This window comes from Notamacropus eugenii, chromosome 1, assembly GCF_028372415.1.
Source record: "Notamacropus eugenii isolate mMacEug1 chromosome 1, mMacEug1.pri_v2, whole genome shotgun sequence".
Classification (NCBI taxonomy): Eukaryota; Metazoa; Chordata; class Mammalia; order Diprotodontia; family Macropodidae; genus Notamacropus; species Notamacropus eugenii.
Window position 1 is genome coordinate 359,848,221 of NC_092872.1, and position 20,008 is coordinate 359,868,228.

The window sequence follows — 20,008 nt, forward strand, 5'->3', positions numbered from 1 at the left end:
GGATACCTTTTGACCTACCAATATCACTTCTAGGACTGTATCCCAAAGAGATCATTCAAATGGGAAAAGGACCCACATGTACAAAAATATTTATAGCAGCTCTTTTTGTGGTGGCAAAGAATTGGACATTGATGGGATGCCCATCAACTAGGGAATGTCTGAACAACTTGTGGCATGTGAATGTAATGGGTTATTTCTTTGCTGTAAGAAATGATGAGCAGGCAGACCTCAGAAAACCCTGAAAAGACTTATATGAACTGATGCTGAGTGAGGGATACAGAATCAGGAGAACATTGTACACAGTTAAAGCCACATTGTGTGATACCTTGCTTTGACACGCTTGACTCTTCTCAACAATGCAAAGTTGTAAGACAACTCCAAAAAGCTCATGATGGAAAACGCTATTGACATCCAGAGAAAGGATTAGAGTCTGAATACAGATGAAAGCACACTATTTGCACTCTTCCTTTTTTTGCCCTGTTTTGTTTCTTCTTTCTAGTGGTTCATTCTATTGGTTATAATTCTTCTTTACAACATAATTAATGTGAAAATATGTTTAATATGAATATATAAGTAGAATCTATATCAGGTTGCATGTTATTCTGGTTCCACTACTTTCACTTTCTCTCATTTTGTATAAGTCTCCACAGGTTTTTCTGAGAACATATAGTTCATTTCTTATATCATAGTAGTATTCCATCACAATCATATACCACACATTGTTTGGCCATTCCCCAATTGATGGACATCCTCTCAATTTCTAATCTTTTTCCTCTGGAAAACAGTTGCTATAAATATTTTGGCATAGTTCGAAATTGCTCTACATAAAGTTTGAATCTGTTCACAATTCCACCTGTGGTACATTCAGGTCCTAATTTCCCCATATCCCCTCCAAAATTTATCATTCTCCTTTTCTGTCCTATTAGCCAGTCTAACAGGTGTGGTACAATATTTCAATATTGTTTTAATTTGCACTCCTTCAGTCAATAGTAATTTAGAGTATTTTATCATATATCTAGGGAAAGCATTGATTACTTCATCTGAAAAGTGTCTGTTCATATTTTTTAACATTTTTCATTAGGGGAATGGTTCTTATTTTTTTTATAAATTTGACTTATTTTTCTCTATATCTGAGAGATGAAGCCATTGTCAGAGAAACTTGCTCCAATTGTTTTTCCTAACTGTGATTGCTAGCTGTATTCCTCTCCATCCTATTTCCCTGTTTATTCTATTCTCTCTCTGCTTTCACACTTTCTCTCCTCAAAAGTGTTTTGCTTCTCACTGTTGCCTCCTGAAATTTATGATCCTTTCTGAGAGCACTGCCCTTCCTTTTCTTACACTCTTACCCTCCTAACTTCTTGTAGGGTAAAATAGATTTCTATACCCAATTACTTGTGCATGTTATTTCCTCTTTCAACCAATTTTGATGCCTCTTTTCTAAGGCTCAAACATTCCCTGTTACCTTTCCCATCATCCCTTTCACTGGAATAGATCTTTTTTACTTCTTTTTACTTCCTTTACGTGAGATGTAATTTATCCGATTCTGCCCTGTGAGGGGGGGCTGTGCAGGTCACCAGTCTCACTTCTCCTTCAGAGCCTTCTAAATCCAGTGACCTGACATTCCTCAGGAAAACTGGAGATGATCCAGGATGGAGTGGGAGGCCTTGGACCCTTTTGGCGAAGGTATTTGCAGGTACTCACTTAGGGTGAGGCAATGCCCATTCATTGAATAGGCCTGTTTAAGAAGTACCCAGGGCATGGCCCCTTTAATGAAGTCAAGAAAAATATGTATTCCTATAAGCTGCCCTAATAATGAGAAAGATCTTATGAGTTACAAGTATCATCTACTTATGTACAAATGTAAATAGTTTAACCTTATTAAGTCCCTTATGATTTTCCTTTCTTATTTTCTTTTTTATGCTTCTCTTGAGTCTTTTATTTGGAAGTCAAATTTTCTATTCAGAAATGTTCTTTTCATCAAGAATGCTTGAAAGTCCTCTATTTCACTGAATATAAATTTTTCTCTCCTGAAGGATTATACTCAGTTTTTCTAGGTAGGGGATTATTCACTGTAATTGTAGCTCCTTTGCCCTCCAGAATGTCATATTCAAAGCCTTCTGATTCTAATGTAGAAGCTGATAAATTTTGTGTTATCCTGACTGTAGCTCCACAATATTTGAGTTGTTTCTTTCTGGCTGTTTCTAATATTATCGCCTTGACCCATGGACTCTGGAATTTGGTTGTAATATTCCTGGAAGTTTTCATCATGGGATCTCTTCCAAGAAGTGATTAGTGGATCCTTTCAATTTCTATTTTATCCTGTGGTTCTAGAATATCAGGGCAGTTAGAAAACTGAAAATTTCTTGAAATATGATGTCTAGGATCCTTTTTTTTGGTCATGACTTTCCAGTAGTCCAAAAGAAATTAAATTATCTTTGCTGGATCTGTTTTTAATGACAGATTCTGGGAAAATGGCAAATCAGGTCAGAAAACTTTCATCTCCCCAAATTTCCTCCACAAAAAAGGCAGAACATAGCCTCAGAGTAGCAAAAATAAACACACAGTAAAGCAGCTGTCCTCCTATGACAGTTTAAGAAGACTCCAGCAAAGAAAAGAGTTCGACCTGAGTGAAGGGCAAACACATCCTGGCCAACTAGGCAGAATCAACAAACAGCAAGAACTGGGGGCAGCTGGGTTGAGAGAGATCCTCAGCCTTAGAAATTTTCATCTCACAGAAACTGTGGGGGTCTGCTAGCTGAGCAGGAAAAGATTAAAGGGTCTTCCACTGTTGAGGGACACCAAACAAAGCTATGCTGACCACATGTGGCTGGAGGGAAAAGGAGCTATCATGCACCCGGTTTGTGTAGTAGTAGAGGGGCAAGGACCCTGTTGTCTGTAGGTGCTTGACTGAGAGAAATCCCTGGTTTCAGTTTTGAGGCAAAAAAAGACAGCTGCAATTTGCAGCCACTGGAGGGACTGCAGGGAGCAAAACATTTGTGAAACAGTGTGGCTAAGGGCCATAGTTGTGGTTTAGGAGTGGAGAGGAAGAGTACAGGTTTGGGCCCTGAGATAAACTTCAGAAAATAACAGTAAGAAGGACCTGAAGCTTGGGGCCTTATTCCTCATACCTTGTGACTTCAATATGATTACATTAATAACTGCTGAAAACAAAATGAAACCAAAATAAAAATTAGTAAGCAAAGGAGAAAGAGCCCAACCATAGATAGTTACTATGGAGACAGAGAAGAACTAGGTTCATATTCAGAAAATAATGGAGTTAAAAAAAGTCACTCCTCTTTAAAAATGTTTTAGTCACTCCTTTTTTTTAAATGAGAAATGTCAAATGTTCCTCCCTCCCTTCTTATCTTCCCTCCTTCTTTCCCTCCCTCTTTCTTTCCTTCTTTTCTCTCTTCCTTCTTCCCTTCCTTCCTTAAATTTTCTTTCCCTTCTTCCTTCCTGCCTTCCTTCTCTCCTCTCCCTCTGTCTCCCTAGGGAATCATACTCTTACTTGAGGGTGCTCTGCCTAAAGGAATATAAATTTTGATCACTGTAACCTTTCAAGATATCTTGGGGTTTTCAGGCTAGATTTCTTTTTTAAAGAAACACAAATCACTCTGGCTGTCACAGATTGGACCGTAAGAGATTCAAGGTCAAACCTCATTTGGTCATTGTTTGAGCTATGATGGCTCAGAGTGAGTGTAAATAACACTTGTATCTGTTTTGGCCAGAGGATCTGAGGGTCTTCCCCTCCCAGAGTGAAGTTTTTTTTTTTTGTTTGTTTTTTCGACTAGGTAAAAGAGGTCATTATCTGCTTCATTTCTTCCTAGCCTTAATCACTTAATGGACATTGCTTCAGAGAAACTGAGACCTGGGAAAGACTTTAGCTTAAAAAAGTCAAGGTCTCCTATTGCATCCTGGGCCATCTCCAGTCCTCTTGATCCATATCTTGTCACTGGACTCAGATCACTCCTGAGGAGATTGAGGCTGGTGACTTTGCACAGCCCTACCTCACTTATTTTCAATTCAGTTGCAATTCATGACATCACCTTCCCAGTATCATAGTCCTCCTTGAGAATGAAGGACAAACAGCTATCAGCTACATAATACACCTATTAATGTAAATATTGCTTCCCTGGTGATAATGCCTTGGATAATCATTTTTTTTGCCAACTCTCACATATGCCTTGACTTCTCACCTAAGCCTCTACTATCTCCACCCTATCCACTTTCCTTTCTCACATTAGATGCTAGAGATTTAATTAATTAGAGCAAGTTACAACAGCTAGATCATTTTTTAGTCTGGGTCATTATAATAATCCTTGAATTCAGGCTCTTTCTCTGCTGTTTTATGGAGTTTACATCAGACAAAACATTATTAGTACAATCACTATAGCTCAGACTGCCTTTTTGGTAAAATTCCTAGCATTTGAAAAGAAGTTTGTCTCTGTCCAGAAAGCAATGTTTAGTATATTTAGAGCTAACCTCTAAAATCTTTATTTTTGAAGCAAATATAAAAAAACATTTGTGTAAGAAAAGCAAAAGGACCCAATAAAGTATGTGTGTGTTTACTAGACAAACGCTGAGTAAACTTTCATCAGTCTTTTAAGAGAGTACAATTGATGATTTGAACTCAAACATTCAATTGTAGGATGTTTTCTGGGACTAATGTTTCACTTCTGTCTTTCCCTTCTCTCCTACAGCTCAGTTTGCTTTTTGGTATCTTCTTTTCAATTTTTCATTTCAATTTCTTCTTGTGATTTCCTCCTTTTAGGGATTTTCCTTGTGCTTCTGATTTCTTCTAGCTTGACTTGTTGTTTTAGATAGGGTTGGTTGCTTCCTCTACTACCTGCTGTCCCTGCTGTTCAGGCTCTATCACCATAGCCTGAAACTGAGAGAGTATATACTTTGAACCACAAAAGTTAGAATGCTATCCTTTTCTCAAAACAGTATTACTTTTGTATCTCCAGTGTTTGCCTGGCATGTAGTAAGTTAAAACTTAAAAATGTTTGTAAACCGATTGATTATGAGGTTAAATGATCTGTTCAGAGTCAGACAGTCAGTATGTGTCAGATATGGAATTTGACCCCCAGTCCTCCTGACTCTAAAGTCAGTTCTTTATCAAGTATACCACTCTTCCTCTCTAATTCCAATAAACTATTCAGTCATAGCATATAACCAATGAAATAGCAAAAACTTCAGTTAAGTATTGTTAACATAATGTACAATTTGATCCTAATGATATCACATTTATACTCTGCTCTAAGATTTACAAATTACTTTCCTCACAGGAGCCCTGAGAAGTAGGTAGTACATCTGCTATTATCCTGATTTCCCAGATAAGCATACTTAGGTTCCAAAGGCAGAAGTGATTTGTTCATGGTTATGTATCTGGTAAATGGCAGGGCTAGTTGTCAGACCTAGGTCTCTTGACTCCTCATACTACCAGCTTTAATTACAGTTTTTTGGCAAAGTCTCCTTATGTAATTCTCAGATGCTTCAAGCTTCCATGAATTCATCCCTGTGTGTATTCCCTTCACTGGTGCCAATTAAGTTCCCTGCCCTTCTCCATGCCTTCTCCTCTGATATGATTTCTAGCCATGTCTTTCCACAAATTCCCTCATATATGATTTATTTCTAATATGCCAGAGACCTCCCTCTGGTTCTTTGAATGTCAAGTTTTGATGTAGCATTTGAGCTATCTATTTGTTTTTCCTAATTCTTGCTCTGTGTCCAGCCTGACTCCCATAACCTCTCCTGTCTTTACTCTTCTCAAACATAAGCAGCATGCCTATGTCCACCAAGAATTTTTCCATTGTGGTTTTGGTTCTTTATGGTTTTGCTTCTTCTGAGGTCATTGTTCTTTCTTCAGTTAAAGTCAGATGACTACAGTGGGAGATAACTGGAGAATACTTTTTTTGTAACAGAAAGTCCTCCACAATTTCCAAAATGTGTCCCTATCTGATCTCCTTCTTCTTCCTCTCCCTTTCCTCCAATTCCTCCTCAATTTTACATTCAACTCATTTTTCGTCAATAGTCCCTGTCTATGGTTGACCACTAAATAAACAAATGGTTTAGTCCATACTGACCAGGGAAAAGAATAAAAAACAAAAACAAACAAACAAAAAAACCAGTCCCTGATTGTATTCTGTTTAAGAGCTTCTTGAAGTAGTTTTGAGTATAAATATTTCCATTTTGCATGCAAAGTAATTGAGACTCAGAGGATGGAAGTAATTTACCTAAGTTCACAAAGCTTGTAGTTGGGCAAATGAGAGCTCCCTTGGATCCAAGTTCAGAGTTCTTTCTACCACATCACCTTGTACTGCAACATTCCTTGTGTATAAGTAAGCCATATTCATTATGGCTTCTAGTCAAGGCCTCCATCTTACTAACCTCAATGATTTTTATTATAGGATCAGCTTTGATCACTAAATCCATTAAAAGCCCAGATCCATTCCCTATTGCCTGAGTTATGGCAGCTGTACAAAACCCCCCGCATTTGAGGTTTGCAAAGTGTGTAAATTATTTTCAAGTCATGTCAGGTAGAGTTTATTCCAAGGTTTGCTTGCAAATTTTAATCAGAAAACACAGAAGGGATATGCAGTTCAGATTGAAATATTCCTTCACCTTGTACTCAGCACTAGGTTGACTTACTGTTGGTTGATAGAACTGGCAGAAGTTACAGCGTGCATGATAGAGGAAGGCTGGACAGAAACTGGAGCAAACACATAAAGAAACATTTATTTAAAAAAAGTAAATCAACCATAAAGATCCTCCCAGTAGACCTGGGAGATGGAAGTCTTTCTCATTTTCTCCATGGCAAAATTTAATCTAGCGGCTTGGCTTTTCAAGCGTCATATTCAAAGAGATGCAAATTCGTCAGAGCTGAGACCCCAGCTGACTTTTAGCACTTTGTGAATGTCAAAGGGGCTTAAAGGTTGAAGCGTCTTTACCTCCCTCCATCCTAACTCATTCTAAAAAAAAAAATTAAAGGCTGAAGACATGATCTCCCTATACCTATTCATTCTGAGTCTTTTCTTCTATGTGGATATGTTTGCTATAAATCCATTATTTAGCTATGAAAAAATACATAGAAATAGAGGGGCAGTTTACAAATTCAGAATCAGTCTCCAAGTCATAGAGTAACCAACACACACACACACACACACACACACACACACACACACACACACTTCAAATAGTAATTATTATTTTTGATTCTTTATTTAATGCATTCTCAATTGACTGGTTTAGGTACTAGTATTATCTCCTGAGTAATCTCAATTCTCACACAGCTCCCTTTGCACAATCCCTCAAATAATATAAGTAATAGTCTTACCATAAAAATAAGAGGTGTTAATGAATATCTAGGATAATAACTAGGTGATTGGCAGGGGAAGGGGGGGGGGGCGTTATGCTGTAAGAAGAGTTGACCAGAGGCAGCTCCAGTGTGGCTTGTGCTGCCATTTTTACAGAGTATAATATATTCTGCTAAAGGAATTTTTGTAACTTGGGGGAAACAAAGGAAAAGCAGTCTTCAATAAATCAGTGTCTTTAATTTTGTAGTGAACATAGATTCTTAATTGTAATTACAAAATGAAAGAAAACATTGTCTATGTCAGATAAATAATATTTATAAACTACTTTTTTTTTAACATTTTCAATCTAACAGCAGTGTGGAATAATAAAAAAAAGTGTTGAATTTGTAATCAAAAAACCCAACTTTATATCTTCAGTCTGTTACTGACTACCTGTCCTTAGGCTTAGAAAGGTTGAGGGACCAGCCCACTGTGACCTAGTTACTAAGAAACAAAGCTGGTATTTGCATCCACATTTTCCTGACAAGCAAAATATTCTCTCTCTCTCTCTCTCTCTCTCTCTCTCTCTCTCTCTCTCTCTCTCTCTCTCTCTCTCTCTCAGTGTATGTGTGTGTGTATGTGTGTGTGTGTGTATTGCTTACTCTATGACTTGGAGATTGCTTCTGAATTTGTAAACTGCCCCTCTATTTCTATGTACGTTTTCATAGATAAATAATGGATTTATAGCAAACATATCCATGTAGAAGAAAAGACTCACAATGAATAGGTATAGGGAGATCATGTCTTTAGCCTCTAGCTTTTTTTTTTTTTTTTTAGAATGAGTTAGGATGGAGGGAGGTAAAGACTCTCTCTCTCTTTCTCTCCCTCTCCTCTCTCTTTCTCTGTCTCTCTGTCTCTGCCTCTCTCTTTCTCCTTTATTCAATACTTTTTAATAGTCACCTTGTGAAGAAGACAGTGCAACTTTTATTAGGAGGCAATGCTCAGAAATATGAAGTCTTTTGCCCATGGACATATGACTACTAAGTGACAGATGGCAAATGTAATCCCAGATCTTCTGACCGTAGGTATAAAAGTCTACCCACTACTGCAAGTTATAAACCTAGAATTAGAAGGAATCTTATTGTTTTAGTTCAACCTCCTCATTTTCCAAATAATAAACCAAGTACAGATTGGTTACATGCCTTACTTAGCGCAAAGTGAGTTCTTGGCAGAGTCCAACTAGAATCCAGGTATCATTTTAATGATAAGGATAGGAGAGAGAAGTTTTGTGACTGTTCCTTATTCTTTTTAGGGGTTTCAGTGACTGAGCTGTTCAAACAAAGGATGGATGGAAACAATTTATATAAAAACGAAACTTAAGTTTGCTCATTTTTATAAGTATCAAGAATTTTCTTAGTATTACAGAATTTTATCATTTCATCTCACTGAGAGAGGAAAAAAAGTAATGATTGTCTCTTTAAGAAAATGGTTTGGGCAGTACATTTTGGTTTGAAAGTCTGTAGACAGTGGCATTAGATTGATTAGGTGTGTACAAGTTGGCTGAGAAAGCTGTAGAAAGGGGAATGGAAGTGTTTGACAAGATGAAAGACTATTCAACATGTTAGACAGCTGGTTGAGTGAAGAGATCTATAACAGCACAGTAAAATGTACTCAGCAGTAAATGATGCCTTCATTGCAAAGTCACTCCAAGTTAGGTCACACAGTTTTAGTCTTGCATGACACGTACAGCCAAACAAAGTTTTAAAACACAAATATAGTTGATGGTTGATGTGTGTGTGAATGTATGAGTACACATGTATGTAGTGTCCAAGTAATTATGATTGTAGATTTAAGACTAAGAGAGATTGCAGAGATCATCTGGTCTTAAGAACTTCATTTTATCCTTAAGGACATTGAAGGAGCTCAGGGCAAGGTCTGTCTTCTCCCTTTCTTTGTGTCCCCAGTCCTTAATATGGTGCCTAATATATAAGATACACCTAATAAATGTTTATTGAGTGACTAGGTTGCCAAAATTCCAGATGTATTCCAAAAACAGGTGGTGGACTCACCTCCTTTTCACTCTAAATTCAATATCCTTACTTTTATATTCATTGCTATAATGTGCTTGGTATGTTCCTTTGTGAAAAGCAAAAATCTGCAAATGAAGAAAGGAAACCTATTAGAAAAGTTTGCTTCCTGTGTCTGACACAAAAGTCGGGTCTGAGAACTAATGTGTGACTTCAGTCCTGAGTCGTGTGGTGTAATGAGTTGAGTAAAGCAAAGTACTCTAGAATACCAGAAATAGTGGATTGAAGTAGGAGATAATTTCACAACTGACAAATAAAATGGCTGATAGACACTCAGCTTTGAAGCAAAAGAAGTGGATTTCTGTTGGTGTATTTCCAGTAATTAAACTGCCTAATTAATTTTCAAAAGATCACAGACTACTGGAGTTTGAAGGAACCTTAGGGATTTTCTAACCTAGGCCAGTAATTTTACAAATGAGGAAACTAAATCTAGAAAAACGAAGAGACTGGTTCAATGCCAAACATATAGTAAATGGTAGTCAGAGACAACTGGATAGCACAGTGAGTAGCATGCTATACCTGAAGTCATAGACAAATTAAATTCTGCCACAGACACTAACTAGATATGTGACAATGAGCAAGGCCCTTGATCTTAGTTCCCTTGTGTATAAAATGGAAAAAATAATAGGGTGTAACTTCAAGTTTGTTATAAGGGTGAAAAGAGATAATATTTGTAAAGTGCTTTGTAAACTTTAAAGTGCTACAGAAATGCTAATTTTGTTGTTTTTAAATTAAAATTAAGAGGCTCTGACTTGAGATGTAATGTTCTTTCTAACAAACCATTTTGCCTTTCCAATCACTGAATATCAAAGATGGAAGAAATCTTAAAGGACACCTAAGAAGGTTTCTAAGATAAAGAAGATAAGGTTAAGGAGCAAATGACTTGCCTGGGGTCACACAAATACTGGTATAGCCAAGACTAGACATCAGGACTTTTGACTCCTGATCCCACATTCTTTTTATTACATATTTTTATTAAGAGAATAGCTAGAAATCCTATTGCCAGGCCCTATATTTTATTACCATTTGAGAGAGACCTCTGGTCATAGTGAATGCATTTGGTTTTGTTGTTGTTTTGCTTGTCCCTCGTTCTCAAAGAGGACCATGACATCATAACGATGACATGACCTGCAGTTGACTTTGATTTGAGTGAGGGAGGGCTGTGCAAGGTCACCAACCTTACTTTCTTTTCCTGAGTCATCTGGGTCCAGTGGCCTGATACTCGTCAGGACAACTGGAGATGATCGAGGATGCAATGGAGACCCTGGCCCTTTCAGGCTAAGGTCTTATCACATTCTCACTTCGAGTGAGATTCACCCATTCAGTGAATAGGCTTCTTTAAGTTACTCAAAGGATGACTCCTTTAATCAAAAAACCAAAGAATGAAATTGGTTTTACCATGAAGTCATGGAAGCACAGTATTAGATCAGTAGTTACCTGTCTATTCCTGAAATTGTAAATCAATTGAAATGTTGACATATAAAGGTTGAGCTAGCCAAGATAACTCAGGAAAAGTATCCATAAGTAATATTTATTTTTAGAAAAATGAGGAGTATTTGGATATTATGTTAGTTTGATTACCTCATTTTACTGGTGAGGAAAATGCAATTTATGGAATTTAAGTAACTTGGTAGCAAGTGAGTGAAGCAGCAAGGACTATAACCCACATCTGTACGAGTTCACTTTGCCACACTATCGCTCTTATGAAATCTTGAGACTACTGAGTCAGTCCTTCCTGTAGGACTTCTAGAGTTACAGAGGTTTACATTCATGGACCTGAAAAATAAATACATCTCTCATTATTTATTAAGCACAAAGAAAAAGTCACATCAAAACAAAATTGGAATGGGTACACATTACCTTTTTCTGAAAATGTCATGGCCAGTGCCAAACACTGACATATAATAGAAGGGACACTAATTCATTGGAGAGACTGATAGCTTCAAAAGGGATCTAGCTAATTTAAATCATACACCTTTTTGAAGACTCTACAAAATTGCTTCTTCTTGTAGGAAGTCTTCATTCACTCATCATTTGAAAATTATCATTCACCTGAATTCAGTGCAATTCAACTTTTAAGCACCTGCTGGTACATAATGACTTTGTCTTGCTTAGATGTTAGAAAGTCAAAACTGAAATATAATTAATTCACTGTCTTCCAGAAACATGCAATCAAATGGGAGGAGGAGGAAAAGATACTGATACAAATAATCATAATATATGACACTTACGAAAAGAGGAGCTTAAAAAGTACTTATGAAAAACACAAGAAGAAAAAGAATTCTAGCAAAGCACTTGAGGGTTAGAGATGAGTTCAGGAAGTTCAGGGCCATGAGGTGATCCTTGAAAGAAGAAAGGGATGAGTTAGGAGGGAGGGTTGAAGTCAAGATACATGTCATAAATGTGAACTGAACAGACATAAGGATTGGAAAGAAGAAGAAACAGAGCAACAAAGAATAATCTGACCTGGCAGGAGCATGGCATATGTGCAGATATTTAGGATAGCATTAGGCTAAAAGGTATGTAGGATGGCACAATATTGCAGAAGATGTTGAATGCCAGCTTACACTTCATTTGTACTATTGAGGATTTTCCATTAAGCAGCAATGATGTGATCTCATAACTCTTTGTGCCTCTCTTATGTGCATAAGATAGTATATTTTTATTATTTGTTTGTGTATATATTTTATCATTCCTTTTTAATAACAAATCTTTTGCATGCTATCTTTTAAGAAGAAGGACAGTGTGTTTGTATGTCCCTCAGTACCTAGCACAGGGCATGGGAATGCTAGCTGAAATAACACATTATTGAATGCAGCTCTTTACCATAATTAGTAATTATTCTAAACTAAGCTGTATAATGATGAGATGTGACTATAAAGTCACATGGTAGAATGTTTAACAAATAAAGGAGATGTTTATACATCCAAATGCATACTGTCCTTCAAAGTAAGCACTTTGATAGCCTTCATGCATATTCCCTTGATCCCATGCCTGCAATCAACTTATGAGCCACACCTTGAAAATGGCCTTGTGACTTTGGTAACCCACCTGGTTTGAACTCAAAACACAATTACCTTGATTGACCTTAATCATCAGATTGATCCTGAACGATTTTAATCTCTCTCTAAACCTCAAATCTGTCTTCACAGGGCCAGCACACTAAAAACATAAGAGCCAATACTTTAATTAACTTTAATGATAAATTTATCCTAAAATGTGAGGAGCCAAAATAGGGCATTTGGACCTCTTCAAAAAAGAGGAACAGGTTGGTAAGGAACAGAAATGACTGGGTTATTGAGAGTATACTTAAAGATAATGGAAGGCTACAAGGAACAATACTCAACATATATTTTTAGAATTCAATAAAAATAGCTCTTCTTTCAAATACCTGAAATGTATACCTCAAATGCCTGAATGTACTTTTTGTATAATATCAGGTCAAACTTAAAACATGACAAATTAATTGTTAAGGAATGGACCCTGATCCATGGGAAGCAGTGTTAGCAATAGAGAGGGTAACAATAGAAAAAGTGTGGGCAGTGTTATTGGCATTAATGAAGGTGCAACATGGACAGAAGCTCAAAGTTTTTTTTGTTTGTTTATTTGGTTGGTTACTTATTTTTCTTTTTGATGGGGCACTCTAAAAATGAGTAGACAGAATAAGGTCCACAGAATAAAACCTGTCTCAATAGAATCAGAGATAAGAGAATGGTAGTTATTCTGCCTCTTGATGAGTTTTGTTCTGCTTTGTTTTCACTGGGAGCTCAAAGTTCAAGGACCTCACTGCCATACACAGAGATTATGACCCAGATCATGTAAGCCACTGTGTTTTAGGGTTAAGGACACAGATTGTGGTAGGTCAGAATGACACCTTTAATAACAAATATGGCTCAGTTGACTGGAGAACTTTCCTTTGGTTAGATTTCCTGGGATGAGCTTATGAGGGGTCATTTGAAAGGAAAGAACTTCTTGAAGGAGGATATAGGGACTGCTTCCCATCAGAGTTTTTCATCTTTGATAAAATGATTCTGTAGGCTGCCTCTACCTAGGGTTTCTAAATGTATTTTTGCAAATAATGGCAGACCATAGGGAGCTGGGTTCAATGTGTAGTTTTGAACCTCAGAGAAAAGCATTTTCATGATTCAAATTCCATAGCTCTGAATCCTCTGATTATGCCTGATCAGACTAAACTCAGACTGTGATACAAGGTAAAAGACTATGAATGCAAAAACATAGCAGAGTCCTATAACAATAGCACAACTGGGGCTACATTTCAGAATGAACTGAGGTTATAAAAGAAAACTAAAAGGGATTTTTAAAAAGTTGTTTTTTGTTATTTGTTATTTGTTATTTGGCTATGTTGTGAGGAAAAATATAGAATAAAAAATAAAGAATTTCTGCCCAGTTTGATGATGATAAACATTGAAGAAGAGGCAGAACTCTGCCCTTATAAATGAATGTAGCATTTATTAAGCACTTACTATGTTCACAGCACTGGGCATACAAATAGAAAAGTAAGACAGTCCCTGATCTCAAGGATCTCACTTTCCAATGGGAAAGACAACACATATGGACAATTTCAGGTTCAAGGCAAAAGAAAAGTCCCAGGTTCCTTAGGGTACACAGGTACAGGAGATGGCAATGGCTCTTTTTCATGTCATTTCCATTGATAAAATCACAATACTTTCTGTTGTGGAACCATTGGATAATAACAAGCACTTTGTTGACAAAAACTTTTGTGGGTGACTTTGGCACCTATAAGCAGTAGCTAGACTGAATCTTCACAAAAGTTGTTTCCCAAGATGATAGTTGTGGACATGGAAGCTTTACTATCCATAGACTCTTGAGTTCAGGGTCTTTGGATATATCCATCAAGGTCAAAGACGACATGGTGTTTGAAATCATGGTAGAAGTTTGACCTGACTATTACATAATGGCTCCTGTCTCTCCTTCCAGATAGGGAGATTCAATTACGTTTCCTTGTTTACTTGTTTGTGGCAGTCAGTGTGGATGGCCCACCCCCACTTCACAGGAGCTATCTCCACAGATTATGTCTTTGAAGGCTGAACCAGGAGCATGACTAATGAACTGGGGAGTAAGGGGAAGGTGCCACTACCAGAGCTCTTATGTCTATTGACAGCTGGCCAACAGTTCTTGCTCAAGGTAAAGAGAAAAATGGATCCTTCTCCAAAATCACTTCTTCCCTCAATCATGGCTGTGGTAGTTAAGTTGCAAGTATGTATGGCAGTTTGGGGAATATTGCTATTCCTAAGGCTCTTGGGTTCAAAGTCCTAAGATGCTTCTATCAGAAGCTGAGAAGAAATGGAGGTGGTGGTGGTGGTGGTGGTGGTGGTGGTGGTGGTGGTGGTGGTGGAAGGGGTAGTTCTACTTGTCTGACACATTCTACCTCCTGTTTCTATCTCAGGGCACTCTACTATTTTAGCTAGACTAATTTGATTATTCTTAAATAGAGAAAAATATACCATAATGAAAAATATTGGATTTGGAGTCAAAGGGTGAATTTCAATTCAAGCTGTTCCTTATTATCTGTATATCCTGGGCACATCCATTCCCCTTTTCAGGTTTCAGTTTCCTCAGGAGTTGATGTAATGATAATTTAAATGGGAAGAGCTTTCATATTCATCAGTAGGCCCATGTGACCTCCCTGGATCACATAGGAAGCCAAAGTCACAGGAGTCTAAGTCACAGGGAGCCTGTGTTGGGAGAAGTTTGCTGAATGGGTGGAACAGGAAGGGTAGAATTAGAAGAGGTGGAGCTAGAGGAGAGTTGAGAGGAAGTTAGAGAGCAGTCAGAACTAAAGGATGCAGTCAAGTCCACAGCTGGCTATAAATGTAATAAGAACATTTTGTTTAAGGGAAGCCTGTTTGTGATTTTTTTAAAGAACCTGGCTTAAGGGAAGCCTAGAAGGGGGAAAGGTTTGGGGATGGTTCTCTCTGCATTGTTATTGTGTATAGATTTTTGTTACTGTGATGGATTTGGCTTTCTGGGGTCTGAACAAATTTTTTGGTTTTATCTTCCATGTGGAGAGTCTGTTGTATTTTGTAATTCAAAACTGTATTGAGATATTCACGGCTGCAATAGGTGCTGTGAACATCACATTGGTGCTACAGTTGGACTAGATGACTTCTGATTTCCAGTCTGTCTCTAAATCTATGCTTTTGTTTTCTCTACCAAAGAGGATAATCTTTCTACTGAAAAGGACAACATAAAAATGACTGAGAGACACACAATGCACAATACCTAAGAATGATAGGAAGTGACCATTAGCTGCCTTTGAAAAGTTCAAATCATCTGACACAGATGAATTACACCTTGGAACACTGAAAGTAACAAAAGCAGAAAGTACCATTGAACAACTAATTGCCACTCATCTGTGAGAGAGCAGAAACTGTGCTGGAGAAGGATAAATGTTTTCCTGCCCTTTAAAAGAGGCAAAGGGAAGCCAAGACAACGAATAGCAACTACATATTATCCGATTGTCAGAAAATTTCCAGAGAATGTTATTGAAAGGAAGGTTGAGGGTTGCCTAAAAAGGAATCACTGTTCATACTGAGTCAATGTGATTTCATCAAGATTTGTTTGTGTCAGACTTCCAGAAGCCAAGATGGTGGAGTAAGTGGTAAATTGCTGTAGCTCTCCCACATTCACCTCTAAACACCCGTAAAATAACATCGCAGAACAAATCCTGGAACAGAAGAGCCAGAAGAAAGATGGAATATAGTGGTCTTTTCTCCTGGGAGACAGTTCCATTTCACTTTGATAAAAGAGGAGCACATTCTAGGACAGGAAGCATCCCAGCCAGCTAGTATTGAGCCCCACATCAGCAAACCAGTGGGAGATCCTAAGCCCCAGGATAGTGGAGCAGGCTACATCAGGACCCACCACTTGCCTTAGTGTAGCCAGAGTAACTGGCACGTCACAGCTCTAAGTACCACCATATGCTTCAGTATGACTCTGAGGAAATACATAAAAATGCCACCTGGCCTCAGCACATGGCAGACACCACCACTAGGGCACCCAACTCAGTACCAGGTAAGCTGCCAGACTCCTACAGTCTCCAGAAACACCAGTCACCCTTTACTCAACCTTCTCATCACAGCACCACATATGAGGGTCCCTCATGGGCCTCAGGGCAACATCAACACAGAAATAGGTAAATAGCCAGGGTCTGTAGTCACTAGTGCAAGAAATCTTTGACAGAGCCCCTTCCACTCTAGGAGCAGAGCTGGAGGATCTAGACAGCATCTTTCAAGAAATTATCAAAGAAAACTGCCCTCAACTTCCTGGAATCAGAGGGGAAATTAGGCATTGAAAGAATCCACCAATCATGTTAGGAAAGAGATCGCCAAATAAAAACCCCAAGGAACAATATAATCAAATTTTAGAACTAACAGGTCAAGGAAAAAGCACTACAAGTGTCTAGAAAGAAACAATTCAAATACTGCAGAATCACAATGAGAATCACACAGGACTTGGCAGCTGCAACATTAAAACATTGAAGGTCATGGAACATGATATTCCAGAAGACAAAGGAACAGAATTTCAACCAAGAATCACTTACTTGGAAAAACTAAGCATAATACATCAAGGGAAAAATTGCTTATTCAATGAAAGAGAAGGATTTCAAGCCTTCATAAGAAGACCAAAACTAAGCTTAAAATTTGACCTCTGAAATGACAACCAAAGGGAAGCATAAACAGGTAAAATAGGGAAAAGAAAACATAAGGGGCTAATAGCAGAGTCAAACTATTTACATCCCTACATGGGAGGATGATACTTGTAAGTCTTAAAAATTGTGTCATGAAAAGGAAAGATAGAAGGAATAAATGTAGACAGAGGATATGCATATAAGGTTAATTTGAAGGAATGGTATAAAAAAAAATAAGGCTTGAGAAAAAGAAGTACAATGGGTGCAGAAGGAAGGGAGAAGTAGAATGGGCTAAATTATCTCACATGAAGAGGTAAGAAATACCTATTACAGAGAAGGGGGAAGATGGGGGTTGGGGGGCCAGGGAAGTAGAAAAAGAGGAAATTAAGTGTATGAGCTTCGGGGGGAGAATGACAGAAAGGAGGGGGTAGAGCCAAGATGGAAAAATAAAAGCAGGGGCTTGATAAAGCTCTCTCCCCAAATCCAGTCAAATAACTGTAAAAGATAACTCTAAACAAATTCTGGAGCTGCAAAACCCACAGAGTGATTGAGTGAAGCAAATCACTAGCCCAAGAAAGCTTTGGAGGTTGATGGGAAGTGTCTATTGCACTGCGCTTGGAGCAGAGTGTAGTGCAATATGAGCTGCCCCAGCAGAGACAGGACCTGAGCAGGCATTAGGGGACTGAATGACTTGCATCTGTGGTGATTTCCAGACTCCGTGACACCAAAACAACAAAAACAACATGGAAGGTCAATGAAAAAACCTGTAGGACCTGTGTGAGAGATTAGAGTGGTCTGGTCCCAGCCCCAGGGCAGAGGAGCCAGCAGCAGCAGCAAGAGCAGCAGGGGCAACAGCTGTTTCTGGAGCTCCAGGCCCACAGATTGTGGGAGGATCAAGCAACTGACAGTACAACGCCACCCCCCCCCCCCCCAAACCCACTGGCAACACAGAATTACCTCGACAAAGAACTCAAAAGTCAAGTAATTGGTTGGGGAAATGAGCAAAAAGAAGAAAAATATAAAACTATAGAATCTTACTTTGGTGACAAGGAAGAGCAAAACATACAACCAAAAGAAGACAAGAAAGTCAAAGTTCCTACATCCAAAGCCTCCAATAAAAATATAAGTTGGTCACATATCATGGAAGGCCTCAAAAAGGATTTGAAAACCAAGTAAGAGATGTAGAGCAAAAATTTGAAAGAGAAATGAGAGTGATGCAAGAAAAGCATGAAAAGCATGAAAACCGAGTCAGTTACTTGTAAAAGGGACCAAAAAAATGCTGAAGAAAATAACACCATAAAAAATAGACTAACCCAAATAGCAAAAGAGATTCAAAAAGCTAATGAAGAGAAGAATGTCTTTAAAAACAGAATTGGCCAAACGGAAAAGGAGGTCCAAAAGCTCACTGATGAAAATAATTCCTTAAAAATTAAAAAAGAACAAATAGCTAATGACTTCATGAAAAATCAAGAAATTATAAAACAAAATCAAAAGAATGATAAAAAGAAGACAATGTGAAATATCTCACTGGAAAAACTCCTGACCTGGAAAATAGATTCAGAAGAGACAATTTTAAAATTATTTGTCTTCCTGAAAGCCATGATAAAAAAAGAGATTAGATATCATCTTTCAAGAAATTATCAAGTAAAACTGCCCTGATATTCTAAAACCAGAGGGGCAAATAGATATTGAAAGAATCCAGCAATTGCTTGCTCAAAGAGATCCCAAAAGAAAATATCCTAGGAATGTTGTGGCCAAATTCCAGAATTCCCAGGTCAAGGAGAAAATATGGCAAGCAGCCAGAAAGAAACAACTCAAGTATTGTGGAAACACAATCAGGATAATACAAGATTTATCAGCTTCTGTATTAAGGGATCAGAGGACTGGGAATATGATAGATAACTAAGTAAATAAATGAATACATAGACAAATAAAAAGAAATGACAGAAAAAGGAGCAGATCAGGGGAGGTGGTAGACAGAAGCAAAGCACTGGTGAGGTGGAAAAGTGTGAAAGGAGAGAGGATGAACAGGAAGGCAAATAGGATGGAAGGAAATATACAAGTAATAATCAGAACAGTGAATATGAATGGGATGAACTCTCCCATAAAACAGAAATGGAAAGCAGAGTGGATCAAAAACCAGAATCCTACAATATGCTGCTTACAAAAACCACACTTGAATCAGAGAGACATACAGAGAATAAAAATAAAGTGCAGAAGCACAATCTATTATTCTTCAGCTGAAGTGAAAAAAAAAAAAGAGAAAAGGAGGGACAGCAATCCTGATCTCCTTCAAAGCAAAAGCAAAAATAGATCTAGTTAAAAGAGATAAGGAAGGAAAGTACATTTTGCTAAAAGGTACCATAGACAATGAAGCAATTAAATTAGAAGAGCAAGGAATTCTTTACCTGTCAGATCTATGGGGAGAGGAAGAATTCATGACCTAACAATAAATAGGAAGTATTATGAAATGTAGAATAGATACTTTTGTTCATGTTAAATAAAAAGCTTTTATATAAATAAAACCTATGCCACCAAGATTAGAAAGAAGGCAGAAAGCTGATAAATAATCTTTACATCAAGTGTCTCTGGTGAAGGTTTCATTTCTCAAACAGAGAAATAAGTCAAATTTATAAGAATACAAGTCATTCCCCAATTGACATGTGGTCAAAGGATATGAACAGGCAATTTTCACATAAAGAATTCAAAGATATCTATAGGTATATGAAGAAATGATCTAAATCACTTTTCACTCAAGAAATGAGAATTAAAACAACTTTGAAATACCACCTCACACCAATCAGATTGGCTGATATTACAAAAAAGAAGAAAAATCTTGGGATAAAGGTACAGGATGTGAGCTGGGTAGACTGAGTCAAGTAGATTCAGAAATTGCCAAGTAGCTTGACCCAACTTTAGTGGAATGCCTCAGGCTACTTTTTATGTCCCTATGG